Source organism: Lathyrus oleraceus, chromosome 5 (assembly GCF_024323335.1).
Source record: "Lathyrus oleraceus cultivar Zhongwan6 chromosome 5, CAAS_Psat_ZW6_1.0, whole genome shotgun sequence".
Lineage (NCBI taxonomy): Eukaryota > Viridiplantae > Streptophyta > Magnoliopsida > Fabales > Fabaceae > Lathyrus > Lathyrus oleraceus.
In genome coordinates this window covers 148,251,317-148,258,804 of record NC_066583.1, presented here as the reverse complement: position 1 = coordinate 148,258,804, position 7,488 = coordinate 148,251,317, and positions in this window count along the sequence as shown.

Sequence of the window (7,488 nt, the reverse complement as noted above, 5' to 3'; positions counted from 1 at the left end):
GGTGATGTGATGCTCAGGTCCCTTCAATTTCGCTCCTACAGCTCGCAATCCGAAATCACCATGGATGAAGGCATTAGCAACAGTCACGATGCAGCACCTAATTCCTCTTAATTTTGCAAAACAGATGGTGAGGATGAGGTTTGTGATCGAATGCAACAAGAATCTCCAATTTTGGTTGAAGAATGAGGAAGAAAAGTGAGATTGAAGATTGGTGTGTTCTTGAAGGTTTGAGAGAATTGGAAGAGTTCTAGATCTAGCTTTGGAGAATGTGATTTTCTGTTATGATTAGCAAATGATTTGGAATATATATGTTGGCTTAATCCTCCACTAATCATGTAATTAGCATTTGGCATAATTAAGTGAAATGGTAATTTTTGCAAATGAGGGCAAATTGGTCAATACACAATGACAGCACATGCCAGCTCACAATTGGTTCCAACATGTCCAAAACACCATATGTGAAGTGTAGAAACAATTCCCATTGCAATTGGTCATGTATTTCTCAAACTCACCATGTATTTGCAAAATGTCCATTTTTGTCATTTCCATTTTTCATGCCAAAACTCAAACCATGTGCATTAACCATGAAATGAATATTCAAACACACTTAAAATGCCATTCCTGAGGTGTTGGAAAAAGTCTCATTCAAAAATTCCCAATATTTTGACTTTTGGACAATTTTGCCCCTGGTCCAATTCAGCTGTCCAGTTGAAAAGTGACTTTTTGCCTTGGCCATTTTTGAACAAATCCAATGATGCACCCTCAAAGTACATGTCAAATGGAGTTTGTGCATATAAAGAACTTGCAATTTGGACAAAGTATGTGGTAGTTATGGCCTCCTGATTACGGGTTTTTTTGAAATTCACTGAGCCATATTTTGCAAACCGTACATTGGATTTTCAAGTTCTTGGACTTTTTGGAAAGGTGAGAACAAGATCTACATCTGTCATGTTGAACAATTTTTCATTTGAAGCTTCCTTGGACTTCTGTTTTTGAGGTCAAAAACTTTCCATTTTTGGAAACTTCAGTTACAAGTCACTTGCTATTTTTGGCAGTTTTTGTCCTGACTTGATTTTCTTTATTTTTAAGCCTTGCAATCTCATTTAACACTTGTTCCAACATGAATGAAGTGTGTCTAACTTGTTTCCACCTCCAAATCCACCAGATCATGTACAGTTGACCACAGTTGACTTTTCATCTGATAGATGAATTTGGCAATGCATTGATCAATCTGAGCCCCAATCTTCAACTGAAATGGCTCAAGGGTGAAACCCTAGCCTTACTAAGCACAATATAATCACAAAATGAACCCCATAATCATCAGAAACCTCATCTCCTGATCCAGCCCTGATTGGCCCAATGCAACTGATTAGGGTTGACCAGTGGTCAAAACCCTAATCTCAAGGAATCTTCTTCAATCTTCTGATGACATCCAACCATGATGATGATGTATCAATTCAATCAAGATGAATACCAATACCCTTGGGAATCATGAAACCCTAATTCACAGCCCAATCCTCAGATGGCCCATGATCAATCAGTAAACCCTAGGCATACACTTTCTGACTTCCTCATCCTCTGATCAAGACTTGGGAAGATGGCTTGCACAATGTAACCACATGATATGCAATATGAAAATGCCTAATGACCTAAAATGAAAATGCAAATATGTTAATGCTAGTCCCAAGAGAGGAGGGCAAATTTTGAGGTGTTACAGCTGCCCCTATTCAATCCACTGTGAACCTGTCGATACGAAATAGCCTCGGCTGTCGGATGATCAGGATGAAGAGTGATTGAATACCAAGAACAGACGAACAATTTGCACTCTGATGGGATAATAATTAACAACGCCTGTCAGCATCGGCGAAGAAACCTCAAAAACTGTCGACCTGGATACCAAAATAAATGGTAACACAGGGATAACCATGGCCTGATCACCACACATCCACTCGGGATCGTCATTCTTCCTCTATTTTTTATTCTTTTCTTGAACCCCGAAATTTTCTCCGCGCAAATGATCCCAGATCACTGCATTTGAACCCCGGAAAATGCCTCAGCACTCCTTTTTGCCAAAATAAATGGACCCCATTCTCCGTTTTGAACCCCAGTCGCCTGACGATAACTCTCGATCGCCAGAATGAACCCCATTCTCCAGAAAATGTCGCAACATCTCCCTTTCTCCATTTGAACCCCGTCTCCAGAAAATGTATTCACATTTCCTTTTCTCCATTTGAACCCCATCTCCAGAAAATGTATCCACATTTCCTTTTCTCCAATCTCTCGTGATAATTCCGCTGGCAACGTCGGAAATAACACCAAACCACTCTGAGGGCGACATGTCAGAGGGTAAACCTTCATAAAGAAGGTAGCATGCGTATCTCTTCCTCAGAAGACACCTATAACGACCTCCATTGGCCTCAGCCAGAGTCTAAGGTGACACATGAACAGAAGATAATCCTAAGGACCTCATCCTGGATACAATCTTCAACTTCAATCTTCATTTGAACCCCAGAAAATACCTCAGCATTTCTTTTCTCCGATTGAACCCCGAAAAATGCCTCAGCATATACTCTTCTCTGATCGAACCCCGATCTCCAGAAAATGTCGCAACATCTCCTTTTCTCCATTTGAACCCCGGAATCGCGTTGCTCGCGTAACGTCTTCTGATATCATTCCCATCTCTGTCCGACGGAAACATTTCCTCCAATATCGCACTACTGGGGAACACTGCTGATCTGACGTCATGGTACCACACTCCTCAGAGTAACACTTTCAACCAGACACTGACTGATGACTGGGAGAAAACTCGACGTTTACTGGACATCGAACAATGATGTTGACAGGACATCGAACAATGATGTTTACAGGACATCGAACAATGATGTTGACAGGACATCGAACAAGGATGTTGACAGGACATCAAACAAGGATGTTGACAGGTCATCAAACAAGGATGTTGACAGGACATCAAACAAGGATGTTGACAGGACATCAAACAATGATGTTGACAAGACATCAATCAAGGATGTTGACAGGACATCAAACAAGGATGTTGACAGGACATCAAACAAGGATGCGGACAGACATCAAACAATGATGCGGACAGACATCAAACAAGGATGCGGACAGACATCAAACAATGATGCAGACAGACATCAAACAATGATGCGGACAGACATCAAACAATGATGCGGACAGACATCAAACAATGATGCGGACAGACATCAAACAATGATGCAGACAGACATCAAACAATGATGCGGACAGACATCAAACAATGATGCGGACAGACATCAAACAATGATGCGGACAGACATCAAACAATGATGCAGACAGACATCAAACAATGATCGACCAAACACTTACTGATGTCTGGGAAGAAACGGTGGTTCCAAACTCACAATGCTGAACTCCTCGGAGCATCGTCTTCGCTGTCAGACAAAACCAAACCTCAAGCGGTAATCACGGCTTGAATCGCGCTGATCGCGTAACCTTTCCTCTGACTTTATTTCCATCTCTGTCCGACGGAAACATTTCCTCCAATATCGCACTATTGGGGAACCTTGCTGCTCTGCCGTTCTGATGCTAGACTCCTCAGAGTAACACCTTCACCATCTGTCTCGCACGACAGAAACCTCCCCCAGTATCGTACTACTGGGGAAATACCTTTGGTCAAACCATGAGGCTAAACTCCTCGGAGCAACACCTTCACTGTCTGGCAAGAACCACTTCTCAAACGGTAACCACGGCTTGAGACTAGCTTATGCTTGCAATGATGCATGATTGATTTTTTCTGCGTAATGCTCCATAAACATGGAAATGCCACGCGATTATTCATTTTTCTATGCAATATGCCATGTTATTTTTTCATGATGAATGCATAAAAAACAAAAACATCCCCCTCAAGGGACCCTTCTGGGGAATACGAGACACTCTGCTGAGAACTCATCATTACTCCGATTCCACCCTGCTGGGGAATAGCTGCTGCTGGGGAAAAGGCAACCCTTGCTGGGGAAGAACCTCCTTTGCACCCAATCCACTCGAGAAACTGCTGGGGAATAAGCACCACCAACACTCTGTGGGGATACAACAGTCTTGACTTGCTAGGGATATCAATCCCGACTCCGCTTCGGGAAAACCCTCACAGATACCCGTGGACTTCGCTGGGGAAACACTCACAGAGACTCTGCTAGGGGAATAGCAATCTCCAGGCTCAACTGGGGAAACATCCATATATCACCTGCTGGGGGATAACCCATCTTGACCCTGCTAGGGAACCGCATACTACTCCGCTGGGACAACCCATGCGATCCATAGGTAGAATCAACTCAGCTGGGGATGCCGAAATTCGTCCGCTACGGGAACTTGTTCAATCCACTGGTAGGATGAACACTGCTGGAGAAATATGTCATTGAAACCCGCTCCACTCGGGGAATAACAACCTTCTGGCCTGGCTGCTGAGGAAACACAGTCGTTAACCTGCCGGGTACAACCATCCTGACTCGGCTGGAGGGGCCACAGATCTGGAATCTGCTGGGGAGCTAGTCCTCTGATTCTGCTTGGGGACCTAGCTGGGAAATGAGAAAAGTTGGCACCGAACACCCGTCGACTCATCAAACCATGGTATCTACCTTCCAGTCTCGTATCAGCTTTCCACTTTTGAGAACTCCAGACTCGTCTGGACCTTTTCTGCTCCATCATCTTATATTCCAAGTCGCTCCGCACTTGACGGAAAGCGAACTCCTGGGGACTATACAGACTTTTCAATTTTCCGACTTTGAAGAGTCTTCTTGATTAATTCCAAGGGTCATCGTACGCCTCGACGTCTCTCATTGCTTCTCTACCCATCGCTTGCCCTTGATTGGACTCTGCGGGAAATTTCTACAGACTTTCCAGTCTTCCGACTTTGAAGAGTCTTCTTGATTATCATCAAGGATCATCGTACGCCTCAACGTCACTTCGTCGTTCCTCATTCGTTCCTGGTCGAACTCTCTGGGGATCTGTTACAAAGCTCCCACATCACAACCTGCAAGTGAGTGAAGAATATCCAACAGTTCCTGCAAAACAGATCGTCAGATAAAACCGTGCCCCAGGCGTGTCAAGATTTCAACACTTGGGTCACTCAACCTTCCAAATAAGATTTCAAGCTTTCAATCTTATAAGCATGCATTGGAAGGAACCTGTATGTCTAAAAATGCAAAATTCTTTATCAAAATATCCGGATGTTTTTGCAATCAAAGCGGTAATGAAAAACAAAAACAAAATTATTTGACTGAATATGCATTTATTGATTGGAAAAGTGTGGCTCAAACGAGCAATACAAAAGGAAGCAATTCCTGAAAAGAGGTAATTGCGCAAAAGGAAAAATCTATCCTAATGGCAATGTGAAACCCGTGATCTCATCGAGTTCCAACTCGGTTACACCCCATATGTCCTCAGACTCTCCGTGCTTTCTGCCTTCTGAACAAGACAATTCTGATTGATCCCCACCGGGTATTATCCATGATGCCTCAACCAAAGCGCAAACGATCATGCTAGACGCAGTTGTTCGTTTCAATCCCTCTTTTGCCTGGACCGCCCTTTCGGGTTTTCAGTCCACCGGGATACCCATTTTTGCCCAAGTCGCCTTTTCAGGTTTTCGACTTGCCGGGTGTACAATTTTTCATTTATATCCCTAATTTTTGCCCGAACCTTTCTTTCTGTTTTTTGGTTCGCCGGGATGCCCATTTTTGCCTGGACTATTTTGTTCTTTTCGTCCAGCGGGTCTCTTTTTATACGAAGTATTTTTTAACTGCGTCCGCATTCACAGGGGATGGAAAATCTTCACCATCCATGGTCGTTAACAACAAGGCTCCTCCAGAGAAAACCTTCTTGACCACGAATGGACCTTCATAATTCGGTGTCCATTTGCCCCTTCGATCGTTTTGAGGAGGAAGGATCCTTTTCAGCACCATATCACCCACGTGATATACCCGAGGTCGCACCTTCTTGTCAAAAGCACGCTTCATCCTTTGCTGATACAACTGCCCATGACAGATGGCTGCTAGCCTCTTTTCCTCTATCAGGCTCAACTCTTCGTACCGGGTCCTTACCCATTCAGCCTCTTGCAATTTCACGTCCATCAGGACTCTCAAAAAGGGAATCTGAACCTCGACAGGTAGTACAGCCTCCATCCCATATACCAACGAGAACGGAGTTGCCCCAGTAGATGTGCGTACCGACGTTCGATACCCATGCAATGCAAACAGCAACATCTCGTGCCAGTCTTTGTAGGTTACCACCATTTTCTGCACAATTACACTGTCGGTGCATTCGGACGTTATCCGGGCAACAAAAACTCATTCACCTTAACCTCCCCATCAGACATCAGAATCCGTTCGGATTCAGGGTCAGGCCCCTCCTCCGGGATCGGTCACTCTCAATCTTTCGATTAGAGCACCTCGAGATGTCCTCATCAGGGAACTCAAACTTCCTCGGTTGATAATCCTCCAATGGGTTGCAGAGAGATGTAATCAGGCAATACACCCCTTGATTGCTTTCTGAGAGTGTCACAAACCAGTCAACATTATCTTGCTCTCCCGCAACTCGTCCGGTCGATGCAGGCTTCTCAAACACATACTCGATCGGATCCATCTCGGAAATCCACAAAGTGGCATGAATCAGCATATACTGTCTCAGTCGGCGAGCAGCCTATGCCAAAGTACAGCAAGTTTTCTCGAACAGTGAATGTATTGTTTCACAGTCGACAAACTTTTTGCTAAGGTAAATTGCATGCTCTTTTCGACAAGACTCGTCATGCTGACCCACTTCACCTCGTAGACCCCTCGAAGGCTGTCAAGTACAAGATTGACAATTGCTCTTTCCACAGGAGGTATCAGAATCAGAGGTCCCTGCAACTCATTCTTTTATCTTTTCGATGCCCCTTGGCAATCATTATTTCACCTGACCGTTTGATTTTTTTTCAACCTCTTGAATATAGGTTCACACGTGGCTGTTAGATGAGATGTGAACCATGACAGGTAGTTCAATCTATCTATGAAACCACGAACCTCTCTTTTCCTTTCTCTGTTCAGGCGTTTCTTTTTTTTTTTTTTTTTTTTTTTTTTTTTTGCAGGATGAACCTCGATTCCTCTCTGACACTTATAATGAACCCCAACGATTTACCGGACCACACTCTGATAGTGCACTTACTCGAATTCAACCTCAGTTTGAATTGTCTCAACCAGTTAACCAACTTGGCCAGATCTACCAAATGCCCCTCTTCTGTCTGGGACTTTGCTATCATGTCGTCAACATAGCATTCAATTTCATGATGAATCATATCATGAAACAAAGTCACCATGGCCCTCTGATAAGTGGCACCGGCGTTCTTGAGACCGAATGGCATCACCTTGTAACAAAAGGTACCCCACGGTGTAATGAACGTTGTTTTCTCCATATCATCTGGCGACATTTTGATTTGATTATAGCCAGAAAAGCCATCCATGA